This window comes from Podarcis gaigeae, assembly GCF_964106915.1.
Source record: "Podarcis gaigeae genome assembly, chromosome: 5".
NCBI classification, from domain to species: Eukaryota; Metazoa; Chordata; class Lepidosauria; order Squamata; family Lacertidae; genus Podarcis; species Podarcis gaigeae.
The window spans coordinates 56,186,401-56,203,174 of record NC_139681.1 but is presented as its reverse complement, the minus strand read 5'-3'; the positions used below and the strand labels follow the sequence as shown (position 1 = coordinate 56,203,174).

At 44.1% G+C, this 16,774-nt stretch overlaps 1 protein-coding gene across 5 annotated transcripts in view; it reads right to left on the bottom strand.

The window, feature by feature from the left end:
• SH3PXD2A (SH3 and PX domains 2A) overlaps positions 1–16,774 on the bottom strand; it is a 253,175-nt gene that overhangs the window by 200,666 nt on the left and 35,735 nt on the right. The gene's annotated exons all lie outside the window — the stretch shown is intronic.

The following is a 16,774-nucleotide window of genomic DNA, read 5'->3' as shown; positions in this document are numbered from 1 at the left end:
ATGTTTATTCCTCACCCACAGTTACATCAAGTCATGCAGGCACTCTCAAAACCCTGGAAAAGGCTTCAAAACGAGACGTTGCTACCCAGCAGCTTGAAGAAACATGGCACATGCAAGTCTTGTTGGAAAATGTGACCTTAAAATTAAAAGAGGTGGGGACGAATTGCAACTGACAGGTCCATCTGTAATTTTTCCAGTCTTGTTGGGGCAATTTCCCAGCGGCACTTATATACAATAATGTAAATAAACTCCCCATAACCTTATGCTGGATATTTCTGAAAGCAAAGAGCGTCTCTCATCACAAGCCAAGGGATGTGAGCACAACAGGCACTTCTCATCTCGTTCTCTGCACCCTTCATAAAAGTGAATGACTGCATTCACGGTACAAAAGCAGAATTGTGTTTTAGGGCTGTGGGCGAGAGCGCCATGCCATTTTCTGGTACCATAAATAACTGAGCGCACACAGTAGTTAGCTGAGCAGAGGGGCTTGCAATTGAGGCTTGGGGTGTGTGTTTTGCTCTTTTACTACTCCGTGAAGGAGTTAATACATCATCGTAATTCCCTGGCTGGCACCATCATCCTGTGGTCACTAACTACATACATTCATTTCCCATCTGATGTAATTAGCCTTTGGGCCTCTTCCAAAATAACCCTATGTGTTGTTCACTGATTGGATTTTGAAAAGAGACTGCATGAGAGTCTACAAGTGCAAATGTTTCACGGGAATCGGTTGTCTATACAATTTGGATTGTATAGACCTAGGACTGCACTGACATATCAACTAGGGGAAATTTTCTGTTTCCACCTAATATTCTGTTTCCACCTAATATAACATGTAGGTCCTCACAGCATCGCTTCAAGTACAAAGTGACAAATCCATTCTCAAGATGTCAGGGATGGGGGAACCTGTGGCTCTCCAGATGTTGTTGGACTTCATCAGCCCTAGAGTGATGGGAGTTGAAATGCAGCAACATCCAGAGGACTGCAGGTTCCACACCCCTGGAATATGTTTAAGCCCCATACTGGAGTTTGTCCTGTTCATTCCAGAAGTACATGTCTGATACAATGCACAGTATTTAGAGCAGGAATAAGCCAAAGTGGTGCTCTCCAGAAGTTGCTGGACTCTAGTCCCAGCCACCCTGTCCAATGGTCAGGGTTGATGGAAATTGTAGCCAAGCAGCATGTTGGAGATTACCACATTGGCTACCCCTGATTTAGGATCTATTTAAGGGTACATCACTAAAATTACAGCCACCTGTTACTGTATCATGCAAGACAGAGGAATATACCTTCAAAACTTTAGCACTTTATCTAGTTGCAAAATGTGGAATATTTTAGTGCAGTGAACCAAATGTTCTCCACATACAAATGAGTTTATTATCTGACTACCAACAAACCTCTAGAGCTACCCAGATTTTAAAATGCAATCGTCCAGGCACAACCTTTTATTCTTACACAAAACTTGATGTTTAGGTAAAACTCATCTGCCAGTGATTATACTGGAAGACAGAACAGCCCTGAAAATAATAGCCATAAACAAAATCACATTTTAAAGTCTGAAGATTCTATGCAGCTTTTGCCCAGTGCTAAAAATACTTCCTCATCAATATGTAAAGATTTGCTAATGAGGCCTACCGTGGCAGCATCTTGCTCTGATCTGAAGATGGAGCATGAGCCAAAAGCTACACTTTCCAGCAACCTTCATATGCAGAGTTCTTTTTATGTGGATCCTTCTTCAAGGTCTCATGCTGCAAAACACTTGTCTCCAAGGCTGCTCCCTTAATAGCTATATCCAGGATTTGACATCATTCTTTCACTCATTTATTTAAGAGAATCCAGACAATTTTACTGCAAAACTGTTGCATTCTAAGACAATTTGTGTTGTCATCTTTAAAAAAACATACACCCTGAATTGTGATATTTTTCTGACCTTGAATGTAATTGTAATGCCATTGTGCCCAGTGAGAACTGATAAAGTACTATTGTTCTACCTGCCTTTGACACCTGCCTGACAAGCAGAAATTTAACTGATGAAGCTTTCTCCATCCATGTATCTTCATGCAGAGAAAAGTGGTCACTTGAATTTCCATCTTAAAAACAACAAAGGTAATACTAGATCATGACTAAGGTGGTGTACACACCATACATTTAAAGCACATGACTTACGGCAAAGAATCCTGGGAACTGTAACTTTGTGGTCAAGGTTGCTGGGAACTGTAGCGCTGTTAGGGGTGCACTACAGTTCCCAGGATTCTTTGGGGCAAGTCATGTTAAGTTTGCTTTAAATGTATGCTGTATACACAGCCCTAAACAGTTCCTACATTCTTGAGGCATGGGGCTACAGCTCAGCTGTAGAGCAGTAGTGGCTCATGTGGTGACATGGGTGGCGTACCACTGATCTCCTGGCTTCCAAACACAGCACACCACTAAAATTTACTGGAGGCAGAGAAGGAGGTGCAGGGAGCTCAGGGCTGTGCAGTGTGGCAGAGCCAATTTGAAGCTCTTGCCATTATGTACCTGCACAGCCAGGAGCTCCCTGTGCCTCACTCCTCATCCTCTGGTAAGCAACAGTGACCTGCTGTGTTTGGAAGCTGGGAGTGCAGTGGTGCCCTACCCAACTCTGTCCAGGGAGCTACAGTAGTAAAGTACATGCTATCCATGCAGGCAGCATTGGGTTCATTCTCCAATTAAAGCAGGGGTGGGGAATCTGTGGCCCTCCAGATGTTGTTTACTGGATTCCAAGTCCCATCAACACCAGCCAACATGGCAATGGCAGGAAATGTAGTCCAACAACATTTGGAGTTAAAGGATAACAGTCACCAGGGCTGGAAAAACATCTGCCCAAGCCCCAGGAGTCAACCGCTCAGAGCGTAGACAGTGATAAACTAAATGTACCAACGAGTTGGCTCAGTATAAGGCAGTGTAATCAATCCATAACCTTCAAGTAGAAGGAAAACATTGTGGCACTGGTTTTTCTGTCATTCCGAAGTCTAAAGGAACCAACAGCCCAATGCTGAAAGTCACCCATCACTTCCTATTGCATAATCTACTTGCCTTTCCGTCTCATCCAGCCTCATAACTGAGTCATTGGTTGTTGCTGCCAGCTCTTCTCTCTTGGCTGGCTAAGTTGCACTACTGTTCAAAACCACTCTATTTTCCATGGGCATAGCGAAGTGGGAAGCAGGGGGCAGCTGCCCCCCTAAACCAAGTAAATAAAAATACTTAACCAACTGAGGTTCTGCCCCCATAACATGAAGCCTGCTCCCCCTAACATGACACCTGCCCCCCCAACATAAATCCTGCCTACGCCCATGCGATTTCCATCTTTCAAATGTGAGGTGGGGGGTGTGCTGATTTGAATGTTGCATCTCCTGTACAGAGGCTGCCAAAAAGCAGTACTCTTCAAGAGTGCTCCCCCACAGGGCAGAGTGCTCCTTCTCTGCATTGGCCCCTTTTGTCTTTGGAATGCTCTCTCTAGAGAGGTATGCCTGCAGCCAACTTTACTTTCATTTCACTGTGAGGTAGAACTTGTTTATTCTGCCAGGCATATGGATAGCTTTAATTATATTGTTGTTTTTACTATTCAATCCAGTGTGTGTGTGTGCTCATATAATTGTTGCTGTACTGATGTTGTGCATTGCTTAATATATTTTTGTTATGTTTTATTGTGTTTCTTGTATTTTATTATGCTTGTTTTATTTACTCATTCCACATATATTTAATCGCTTTGAGACTCTTTCAGTATGAAGCGATATACAAGTCTAATACATGCAGTCAAAGCAAGCATAGCCTTAAATTATCGATCCTATACCCATTTACCTGGAAGCCCCACTAAACTCAATGGAACATATTGCTGAGTAGAGGGGTATAGAGTTGTGGCCTGGCCAGCAGCATCTGCATCACCAGAACAATGTGCAGGGCCAGTGTGGAGAGGATGAACTCATGTTTACATTGGATTTTAAATGTTGTACTCATTGCTTAACTCTCTTTCATCATCACCCATATGCGGGAGATAACTTTCAAATCAGAAAGAGGGTTTTCTGAGCTGGGAAGAGATTCTATATGGTGCACACAGTGTGGCTTTAAGTTTTGAAGAAACCATCTTCAGCTGGCCATTTAACAGGAAACATTTAATGTGAACTGAGTCACAGTGAGAACAGCTGTGAACTTTCAGGGCACAACCAGGGCTCTCTGTAGGTGTAGGGTCTCTTGTGCATTGGGGGCATCACTTCAACATCCTGCTTGAATGTCTCCTGATTCTCTTATCTACAAGATTACCAGAACTTCTATCTGCCAAGGCACCCAAATTAAGCTGCCTTATCTCAAAACCTTAGATAGCAGTATCTAATAATGGAACTTGCTACACCCTCCCTAATGCAGAAACTGCACGTCCCAGACAGATTTGTTCTTTATGTACTGCTTTCTTGCTTGAAATCTGAACCAATTTACAGTTTGTATTTCAGCCCCTCCTAGAGCTCCCCTGCATTTCCTACGGGACCAGATCTTGGCTTCCCTACACAGTCTACCACTCTAGAAGATGGGTTTTCCAGACCAACATTCTAAAGTGTAAATCCAGAGACCCTAAGAGTGCAATCAAGCAATCAAGCATAATTTGCACCCCTGAGCTTCAGCATGATTGTATATCTCCAATCTTGGCCTCTCTTTTCAGTGTATAGAAAGCAGCACCTGGCCTGCAAATTTAATTTTTCCAGGACTAGTAAACCATTATAAAAACTCGTGAGAATTTCAGCTTTTAAAGTTTCATTGGAATAGACATATCCAGTGCTCATCTGTCTCCAGAAATCTGCAGGTGTCAGTGAGGAGTGGTAACATTTTATTTAGGGTCAGCCTTACAATGAAGCAGCATAATGTATAGCTGTTTGGGAAAGCTACCCACTGCTCTCCCAATGGTCACAAGACAAGCAGGGAGGGTGAATGAAGGCCCCCTCCAGACCTCACATTTACTCATCCTGATACGCTTGCACAAGCTAATGCAGCAGTTAGGTTACAGCCTACACTTTTCAATGCATTTTCCTGTCACTTTCTAAACTGCAAAAATTCAGGTTTTAAAAAGATGATTTGTTGCGCTAGGGCAGCAGAGCCTTTTGTCCCACTTTCATTGTGCAAACCTAAAATTCTAGTGTGTGCTTGAATCCTTCCCTTAAAACAGTGACAGTCTGGAGGCACTCTTAAGTTTTGCAAAAGTAAGCATGTTGCACTCTTTCACTAGACATGGGGAGGTATGCCTAGTTGGCCATAGCAGATAGTAGGCTGGGGCAGCAGTGCTCACTTGATCTCCAGATGCCCATGTTGTTGTCACTGCATGGAGAAGGGAAGGACAAAGCAGCAACAACAGCACAATGCAAACTCACAACCTGGCACTTCTCCCACTGTGTTTGCATGGCGCTTGCCACTGCCTCTCTTCCCAGTTCTGGTATGTAGCAGCAAGGTGGGTGTCAATTCCAGTTTCATCTCACTGCTACACCTCTTTTTCTGCTTGATCTTTACATCCTTGGTGCTCTCTCAAGGGCAATTGCCACCTTCACTACCTTGAAGCTAAACGGATAGCCATCAGGTAGCCTAAGAGTGCTTTATTAATGTGCTTGTCAAGTAGCTAGAATTTTGGGAGGTGGAGGAGAGTATAGAATTCCTTGAAACCTGCTAATCATCTTCTCAAGCATAACAAGCCACAAGGGTAGCTCTTTTTGCAACAGATGACTGAAACACAATTCAAAACCCTTGACAAATGCTAGAAGGTAAGATTTAAAAGGGCTACAATACCTTCTAGGATTTGATAATGTTTCCAGTTGTTCTGCAATACCAATATGATTGTTCTTTCCTTCCTCCTGTTATGGGGGTAACTGTGTTTAGGTTGTAATTTTATACCTAGGAACAAGACTCACTGGGACTTGATCCCAGGCAAACATGCCCAGGATTACCCATTCAAGAGAGGAGTCTGACAGCAGAAGAAAACAGACTAATATGATTTCCCCCACACTTAAGGAATCCTTGGGGTCCAAAGCCTCTAACTGCTCCATAATACAACTGGAATTTGATTTACAAACTCCATGTTGGCTAGGACCCAGACATTTGAAGGAACACCTCTCTCTGTGCTATCCTGATGAGGCTTCAAACTATCAAGCTTGGGGTAGTGGTGGATAACAATTTCTCCCAACACAGTTGTGCTTAAGATTCTCTCCCAGCTGCTATTTGACCTGGGAGAGAAGTTCCACTAGATCCAACTGGGGCTTCAGGTCATCCATGAATACAAATACAATGGTATCTTGGGTTACATACACTTCAAGTTACATACGCTTCAGGTTGCAGACTCCACTAACCCAGAAATAGTACCTCAGGTTAAGAACTTTGCTTCAGGATGAGAACAGAAATTGTGCTCCGGTGGTGCGGCAGCAGCGGGAGGCCCCATTGGCTAAAGTGGTGCTTCAGGTTAAGAACAGTTTCAGGTTAAGTACGGACCTCCGGAACAAATTAAGTACTTAACCTGAGGTACCACTATACTTGCAAATAATGGACCAGGGCTTGGTCTGAGACCTAGTAGCTTGCTGAAAGCAATCTAAGACTGAAAGGAGGTTGGAACCAGGGTGCATACATACCATGACACTCCCCCCCCCCCCAATGTAGTTTGTTAAGTGTACTGAGAACTAAGCTCTATGAGGGATAAACTGCAACTCCCAGGATTCTTTGGGGGAACTCATGTGTTTTGAATGTATGCTATGTACAAAGCCCGGGGATTCCTCCTCACATGCTCAGCCACTACTGGGACTCAGCATCTGTTTTGCGTAACAGATAAATGGAGAGAACAGAAGTGCTTGCAACTTGCTAGTCCAGAGAGAATTTCATTAGTGGCCAGTGGGGAAAATAAAGGGTTTTCTCCATTATGCCAGCAGTCCTGTGGAAGCGTCTTGGTGGGTTGAAGTGGGAGGAGCTCAGGAGGTTGGGAAGTGCCAACCAAAATTCAGGGAAGGGGCTCAGCAGAATGCTAAAAGAACAACCTATCACAATGTTACCCAATACCCCAAATGTCATGTCACAGCAGACTTCAGCACAACTCCTGCCACAGAAGAGCCACCCCTGCCCAGGGAGGAACCTGAGACTGGATCAGACAGTGAGTCCGCTCCTTTGACACTGCTTCCTTCGGTGCACTGGCACAAACAGACTCAACAAGCTCAGCTCACCTAGAAGAGTGCCCACTTGCTTTCCCAGTCCTGTTGCTCAGGACACCAAACAAGCACAGAATTGCACCCACTCCACTCTTCAAAAAGGGAGCTTTGGTGGCATGTCAAGTGTTGGGACAATGCCTGACTTATGTATTGCACTAAAGCCTTTGACAAAAACCAAGTACCACAGCTACCAGTGAGACTCCGGGCAAATATATTTGCTATTCTGTTGCAGTATGGTAGACAATTTCCTCCTACAGACCTTGCTTTTGTTTGTTTGGTAGAGTTTGCTCAAAAAACAAAAACTGGAAACAAGATAGACTGTTTTCCAAAGGAGAATGTTTAAAACAATGGTGGAAACAGGAATGATAAACAGTTGGGCTTTATGCATCAGAGATAATGATGTGTTCCCAGGGTGGGGTGGTAATCTAAGGTACTGCTAGAATATCTCAAGGAAAACCAGTATTTAAAACAAACAATTAAACCAGTTAAGATAAGCCCCTTTTTGCTTCTGGCATTAATTGGCTCATTCTTCCCCTCTGCCATTAAATGCTTAGTCCCCCCCCCCCCCCCCCGTTCTATAGATCTAGCAGTAAAGGGAGTTTACTGTGACACACTTGGGAAAGTTCAGTGCTAAAGCCACTGCAGAAGCACATTCACCATAGTTGCACCACATATATGATCTTGCCTGGATCGGCTCATGACCACATGCACAGAAACTGATTGGCTGGCCTTAGTGTCAGTGAGGAGGATTTATTTCAAAGTAGGGCTGTGCACAGCGATTGGTCGGCCTTTGTGCCGCTCACAAAGTCAACTCCCCCTTATCGGAGCGAGTCTTGGCAGACTCTAGGGTTGTGCGCTCATCTCACTCTAAAGGCCGGGAGCCAGGGCTGTCCGCAGACACTTCCGGGTCATGTGGCCAGCGTGACAAGCTGCATCTGGCGAGCCAGCGCAGCACACAGAACGCCGTTTACCTTCCCGCTAGAAAGCGGTCCCTATTTATCTACTTGCACCTGGGGGTGCTTTCGAACTGCTAGGTTGGCAGGCGCTGGGACCAAGCGACGGGAACGCACCCCGCCGCGGGGATTCGAACCGCCGACCTTTCAATCGGCAAGTCCTAGGCGCTGAGGCTTTAACCCACAGCGCCACCCGCGTCCCTACCTTTACCTTTACCTAGGGCTGTGCACAGCGATTGGTCGGCCTTTGTGCCGCTCACAAAGTCAACTCCCCCTTATCGGAGCCAATTTTAAACTTTAAAAATAAAGCATCCATTTTTAAAGCAGAAAAACTTGCACAACCAACATAAAATAAAGCAAACAGTCCATCCAGAGCATGGTGCGGGGAGTGGCAATCACCTTTCACTCTGGAACCAGGTATATGTATTAGTTAAGGATTGAATGTAGAAAGTGGGTGAAAGCAAAGCTTGCTCCTACTCCTGCTTCTTTCTGTGTTAGAATGGTCAGATGCAGATCAGGATGGGGTTCCTGTGCCTTTAATAGCTATGCAAAAGAAAATACTTATTTATTTATTTATCCAACAAAATTTATACACTGCTTACTCATACTAAAGTCCTCTAAGCAGTTTCAAAAGGTGTAGTTTGTAATGCAAAATTCCTTCTACACACATATTAAAAAGTCCAAAAAAATCCCCAGTCTTCTTTGATATCTGGCCTCCCTGTTCTATGTATATGCTTAAGCAACCCTTATTGCCCTGCATGTAGCAATATTTCCCTGTGGAGGATAAGAGAATTGCAGAAGGGTAGGCCCTCAGCTTTCTTCTATTAGCTGCGTCTGTGTGCACCTCCAGGCATGCTGTGTGCGCCTCCAGGCATGCGGGTTCTTGGAGTATCAGGCCACAGGCCCATAAGAAGAGTGAAAGTTGTGTGCAGGGCTGGCCCCAGGCACTTTGCCATCAGAGGCAGTGTGGCAAACAGCATCCCCAATCCCCAAGGCAATAGACACAGTCCCCAAGGCCGGTGAAGTTATTTTTGCAACCGAGGCAGGAAATGCAAAAATAATAAATAAATAAACCATTTGCTGCTCTTTAATGATGCCCCAAAGCTGCCTGAGGCAGCCACCTCATTCTGCCTAATATCAGGGCCAGTCCTAGCTGCAGGTGATGTTCCACAAGCCTGCGGTTCTTTCCTGACTGAACCAGATTCCCCCGCATCCCCGCAATGGATCTCATACCACACCACCAGCTGGACAGATGCAATTTATTTATTGTCTGCCTTCCACTCAGGGATGGTGGAAGGACCCAAATGAGAGTGTGGTTGGGGTTTCAGAAATGTGAATCCTTTCCCTCCTGGAAAAAAATTACTGCCAACCATATACAGTGGTACCTTTCGTTACGAACTTAATTCATTCCGGACGTCCGTTCTTAACCTGAAACCGTTCTTAACCTAAGGTACCACTTTAGCTAGTGAGGCCTCCCACTGCCGCCGCGGTGCAATTTCTTTTCTCATCCTGAGGTAAAGTTCTCAACCCAAGGTACTACTTCCAGGTTAGCAGAGTCTGTAACCCAAAGTGTTTGTAACCCGAGGTACCACTGTAGTACCATTTCAGAACCTTGCCAGTCTAAATCAGTCCTCAGAATTGATTGCAAATGTAGGTATATGCTCCCTTCTCAAGAACATCCCTAGTATTCTCCTGCAGTGGAAGCTGAGTAGCAAGTGACGGGTAAGCTATCTTTTAGGGTTGATTGTTCTCCATGACAAATCTTGGGAGACCTGCACTAAATCTCCAAAAAGCCCCAGGGTGTTCTGGAACACAGTTTGAAACTGTATATAGCAGTGGAGTGCAGAAATAAATAGTATGTTAGGACTGCTGGTTTAAAGAAAGAAACTTAAAAGGTTATTACTCATGGCCGTTGAAGACATTCTGAGAAAAAGCTTACTATGTCGCCAACATGGGGTCAAAAGGTTAGCACACTAATATTAAAACTGACACCAACTCTTCTGGAGAAAAAGATGGAAGGAAGCAAAGCCTGAGAACAAAATCTATGTGACAACAAGGTTTGTCATGCTGTTTTGTTTTATGATGTATTTTGTATTCTCATTTTGTATTTTTCTGTTGTGAACCACCCTGGGATCCTTGAATGAGGAGCCGTATGCAAATTTAATAAATAATAATAACATACGGAAGGCCACAGGTTCCCAACCCCTGGCTTTGAGTCCCGGGCAGCAAATGTGGTCAAAGGGCAGAAGAAAATGGGGGGGGGGGACAGGACACCTGGGCTCAAATCTCACCACATCCACAGCTTTGCAGGATCTTTCAGTGACAGTCCCCCTTATATAAAATGAGAATACTGCTCTGTCTTGCAAGGTTGCCACGTCAATGAAGTTTAACACGGTAAAACACTTTTGAAAGTGCTATGTAAATTTTTAATTGCAATGTTAAGGTTTTCTGTAACCAGAATGTGGATGTTTATAACGAGGGCAATGCATAACAACGATCAGCAAGCGTCTGGTGCCATGACAGCAATGCTTCAAGCTGACTTGGAAGGAAGTACAGCATTATAGCAAGCAATTATAGGTTTTATGGTAACATTTTTTTGTTTAATATGTCATTCAGCACTCAGCTGTTCATTGGAGCTCTATAAATAATCAAGACAATCTTAGGAGCAACATGCAAAGTTTCATATTCACCCTCCAAAAATCCCTGCAGCACTTTAACCCCTCCTGACACCCTGTAAAATTCTTTATTTTCCAAACATTCTAAGAGGCTGTAAGTGAACGACTCTCTTTGCCACTTTAAAGAAAACCCACCTGGAACAGCAGGCGGAATCGAAAAGGCTGCTCTCCGCAAACTGATACACGGACAGAATGTGCAACAGAAAGCTGTTCATTTATTTGCCTTTGCAATATTCTGATACTTCAGATGACTCTTTGTGGTCAAAATGTCAACATAGGATAATGTGCTGAATGGTTACATTTCAATTTTCTGCCTACGTAACATTCTTGTAGAAAGTCAGGCTGGCAGAGGAGGCAACTTCATTCCATACAGAGCAGCTGCCTACTGGCTGATGGAAACCTTTGACTAAAATGACCCTAAAACGATTCTTCAATTTGCTGTATCAAAGCTGAGTGAACAGGCAGTAAAACAGCACATGGGATTCAATGAAAGTTGAAGTGGTGCAAAAATAATAATAATCCTAGCTTCATAACATAAGCTTATGGGGTTTAAAATGGCAGTGACCAACCAGGAAAGAGATCCTGCAGTCATGGTGGAGAGCTCAATAAAAATGTTGACATATTGCGTGGCACTTCTGAGAGGGGTGAATTACATGTTAGAGATAATCAAGAAAGGGATTGAAAACCAAACTACCAATATCAAAATATATGGTAAAGTCACACTTGGAGGATTGTGAGGATGTTCTGGTCGCAACATCTGAAAAAGGATACTGTAGAGTTTTAAAGTGTTCCGAAAGGGGCAGACAAAATTACCATGGGGCTGGAACAACTCTCCTATTAGGAACTCAAGGTGCCAAATATGCTACCTACTACAGACAGCATTGTAGTAGAATACTTCATTAAACCATGTTTTGTTTCAGTACTCAGACTAAAACTTCCCTCCCAAGGCTAAATGCAGCTTCAAATCCCTGCCCAAATTGGAACTGTAGAAAAGGGCAAAGGCTTAACCCCATTCCCCACATGGCATAGTCCCAATCCTGACCCCTTCCCTTCCTGGCAGTTGCTGTTTGACAAACATTTATTTATTTATTATAGTTTATTTGTGACATATGCATCCTGTTCTCTCTCCAAAAAGCTCAAGGTAGCATACAGAGTTCTTTCTCCCCCCAACATCCTTAGACTCATGATGTCCCTTTGGGGTAGATGAGGCTGAGAGAGAGTGACTGGGCTTACCTGGTGAGATTCAGGGCTGAATGGGGACTTGAGCCAGGGTTTCCCCAGCCCTAGCCCAACTCTCTAAACACTATGCTACACAGCACACACACACAGTAGTCATTGACGGGCATGTGCCGCCTCTCAGCCAAGCCACAGGCTGTCCGTGCAAAGTGGGGTTTCCCCAATGGAGTGCTGCTCCATTCATTTCTCCAGTGAAGAGGGGGGCTCCCTTCCTGTTGCCTCCCTTTCAGCCCAATGTTGATTACAGGAACTACTCCAGTGCCATTCCCCTGACCTACAGTGGTACACCCAAGAGGAAGCCATGAGAATCAAAGTCCAAAGCACTGGTGGAAAAGATCTAGCAAAGCATCCAAATACACACGCTGTCTTTCCAGGATTTTCCTTTCACACTGCTATTTGATCTCTTCTGCTAGCTTTCCCAACCACCCCTCTCTCCAGGCCATTTGAAATCTACCCAACATAACGGATGCAGCTCCCACGGAAATGGGACACAGCCAAATCTAGCATGGGAAATCATGATGCAATCTACTGACAGTAAAACAAACACACGTGTCTCAGTGCCTTGCAGTGATTGAATATCCAGAGTATAATGACCATCTAAAACTTATGTAGAAGGCCACACCCTGCACTGCCTGGAGTAGAAAGACACTGCATGCGAGAGTCAAATTCAGCAGAGGCCCAGTGTGCATATTAACCTATTACATGCTAAATCACCATGCAAGAAGAACCACTGGTATGAAAAGGCCACTAACAAGTGCAAGGGATGACTTCCAAACTCCTGAAAACTGGATAACTCATCTTCACACTGGTCCCTTCCCTAAATATTTCATTCTGCATTTTGCTGTGAGTATGTATGCAATGGGTTCATTAAAACCCACTCCAGTGAGTCATTAGATACAGTTCATAAAATGCAAATCCAGCAAGCCAATGGAGCTGTGACGAAGAAATAACATTGCCGTAAGTGCACTTACATTAGGGGGTTGGAGCCAAGGTTGCCCCTTCACCAATGACAGTAGTTCTTCTATCTGTCAAAGACTGTGCAGTTCTTCTATCTGTCAAAGACACATTTGGACCCAGTCTTCTCATTTGGGTTAAACCTGTTATTCTATTTATTTAGTATATTTCATATAAGAGACATAGTGGGTTGATAAACATTAATCTAAAAATCAGCCATAAGAACAGAAAGAGCTAAACATAAACCACCAATTAAAGCAGGGGTCTTCAACTTTCTTAAGCCTGGAGCATATCTGGAAATCTAAGAAACTGCTTTGGGCACTACCCAAATACCAATTCCACAAGTGAAAATGGGGTAATGCTCCGAACGTCCCCCAAAGCAGCAGGCAAAACACCTACACACCCCAAGGAAATAAAACACAAACAAAAAAAGGAGACCACACTTCCCCACAAAAGAACAGGCAATGCTTCCACACACAAACCCCCAAATATTTTTTTCCCTTATTTTTATAAAGACACTGGGTGGGGCAGGGAGTCTCGGCCGGCATGAAGAGATGCCCACGAGCATCGCATTAGGGATCCCAGCAGCCAGACCTCCCTGAAATATGTCTGGTGAACCAGTTTTTCGAAGGGGTACCTGTTTGGGGCATCTGCAGGCTTTTCAGGTAAATGGGTTCAACAAAATACAGGATGAACAGAGAAAGCTCATTCTACCACATCTGTCACAAAGAGCTTTAAGGGAGCAGATGGAGAGAAGAAAGCAGAAGAAAGCAGACAGTCTAGGCATAGACAGAAAGCCACAGATCCTGCCTTTTTCCTCCACATAAGGGAAGCCCAGAGCAGAAAGAATCCTATCTTTGTAAGACCATCGTTCTGCAGACATTGGAAAGGTAAGTATATACGCTAATGTTTGTACCTCTGGGAATATTGCTTTACAGGGACTTAAATTTAAAAGGCCCTACAGAATTTATTTTGAAAGATGCAGCCAGATGGTGCTCCTTCCGCCGAAACGCCTCCTGGGCATTAACCCTATCCCTCAATACCTACCAAGTAGTAAGGAAAACTACAGACTATGCAATGTCCTTTGGATACTACCTGCACACCAAGAAGACATTTTGCCTGTTCATTGAGTTTTTGGAGTGGTATTAAATCTATTGTACTTTTTGCACATATATTTTCAGTAATGTTGTGAGCCGCCTTGAACTACCGTGGAAAGGTGGTATAAAAATGCTTTAAATAAACACATTTAAATGCATGCGTCTCTAATAGTTGTCAAACATGTAGATGTTAAGCTCTTTCAGGAATGTTGCAGGTCTCTGGTTGCCAGTGTCTTTTTCATTAACCTAGAGGACAAAAGTGCCCAGGGACAAAAGGATAAAAATAAAAGGGTGAATATGAAGGGGGGCTGAGGGGCTGCTGTTTCCAAATGGGAATGGGAGAAGGATGCATGTTGTTTGGCAGACACTTTCCACTGGTGGTTGGGTCCCCCTCCTCTCCCACTTATCAATGGGACCTTTCAAGACTCCTTCTCCCCTGATTGGAGACATCATTTCCTGTCCAACACACTAACCCCATTGATAACTTTAGCTTGATGGGAACTTTTCAAACCTAACAGGAAAGTCCGGGAGACTTACAAGAATACAGACAAGTTTTTTGTTTTTGTTTAAACGGAAAGAAAGTGCTTGGAACTAAGCACTGAACTGCAGAGGCAAATTATTTTCTAAACATTGCTGTTATCAGTTTAGAAGTACTACCAACAAGATGCAGAGGAATCCAATGGCTTCGGGTCAGGGGTGAGGAACTTTAGGCCTGAGGGGGCAAATGTGGCCCACCAGCCCTCTGTATCTCATCCCCAGTTACAGCCCCTCTCCCATCCCTGGCTCTGCTTTGCACCATCTTTGGGGGGTTTTGCCTGACTGGAACATGTCCTTGACTTCTGCTAATGTTTCTTGCTTGCCTGGATGGAGTATAGAAAGAGGTGTGCGAGTATGTGTAGAAACTAGTCTACCGTATACAGATAAAAATTAACATCCATTGCTCCTTCTTGCCTCTGTCCCCAGCTACCACTGACATGTGGCCCCTGGAAAGTTACCCTGATGAGAATGCAGCACTTGGACTGAGAAGGATTCCCAATCTGTGGCCTTGGTTTTTCTTCTCCATATTCAACTGACCACTTCAGCCAATGAGTGCCAACAGGAAGAAATGCAGAGGTGGACATGCCCTCTCAGCCTTTCTATAATTCACAGAAGGCATACAAGATATAATTCTGGGGTCATAAAACTGGCCAGGGGAAAGGCAGTACACATTTATGGGAGAAGATGCTGGATGGAGCTGTTCCTGCTGAGACGTTTGTGGGAGTTCCTTGGTTCCCAACATTGGACAGCTGCTTTCAAATGGACATCTCTAGATGGGCTCTGAAAGAACAGAGCCTTCTCGGTTTTCAAAATCTGAGGCCATATTAATTCACTCCTTGCAAGCACAGCATGATGAACACTGTCTATCTTGATATGCCTTTGATGCGCTCATCTAACTATAGAAACACTTGCAGACTACAGCAGTCTGAATTATGAACAGGCACATCCCTTTACCACAGGCTTTTGACAGAGATCAAAGCTTCCTCCAAACTGTAATCTTACCAACTGTATACTACCAGTACTACATCACTTCTTTCTCATGAGTCACATCTTAGTTATTTCCTGTTTCCACAGAAAGAAATAGCCACAGTGACCTGATTAGGACATATCACTACAGATATCACCAGTGGCAATTGTTCCCTTTCACATGAATGCTGTGGCAGATATGAAGGCAAGCCTGTATCTATTGAGAGGGGCTTCCAAGGCTGGTTGTTCTCCCAACTATATGAAATGGGACCACTGACTATTTCTGCTTCATGGCAGGAAATTGTTTCCTGATATACCGGTAACTACAATTTAAGGAATGGGTTGTATAGAAACAACAACAACAACACTGAGCAAACAGAAGCATTACTCCAATCATCTTTGAAAAATTAGAATACTAGGAATTGGGGACTCATGTTGCGGCTGCTCAGTTCTCCAGAGTTGCCTTTCAGTTTCTGGCTAGCGCAGTCAGGACAGGGGTGGGGACTCTCAGGGCTGGATGTGGCCCTCTAGGCAGAGATCTGTTTGGCCCTCAGAACTCTCCCTATTCTACGCTCCTCACTGACCCTGCTTTGCACCTAAGCATTTTGACTGGCTGAATATACCATTGAAATCTGATTGTGCTTCTTGCTTATCTGAATGAAGGATAGAGAGGTGTGTGTGAATGTGCGCAGAAAGTAGCCTACTGTACAGAGGTAAAAATTTGCATTCATTGCTCCCCCCACTTTTGCCTTCGGCCCTGTCCACCACTGGCACATGACCCTTGAAGGGACTGATGACCCTCGGGATGAAAAGGTTCTGGTTTAGGAGATATAAAGTGCATAAGCTGATGGCTTGAAGCTGATGAACGCCAAGGATCTTGAGTGTGTTGGAGATGACTAAGAAATTACTTCAGTGCACATTGTTCAAGGAAGAGAAACTGTGGGGAAGTTAATGAGAAGAGGCAGAACATTACAATGATAAAATGTCAGCAGAATCACAACTAGGAAGGCAAAGTCTAAGAGAAACAACTTCTAGAAATTGGCTGAAGGCACACTCTGGACACCTTGTCCAAAAGTACAGGAAGAAACTAAATACAGGCAGCTCCTGCTATCCACCCACTCATTATCCGCAAATTCATTTATCTGAACACAAATAATTATGCCCAAACCTCACTA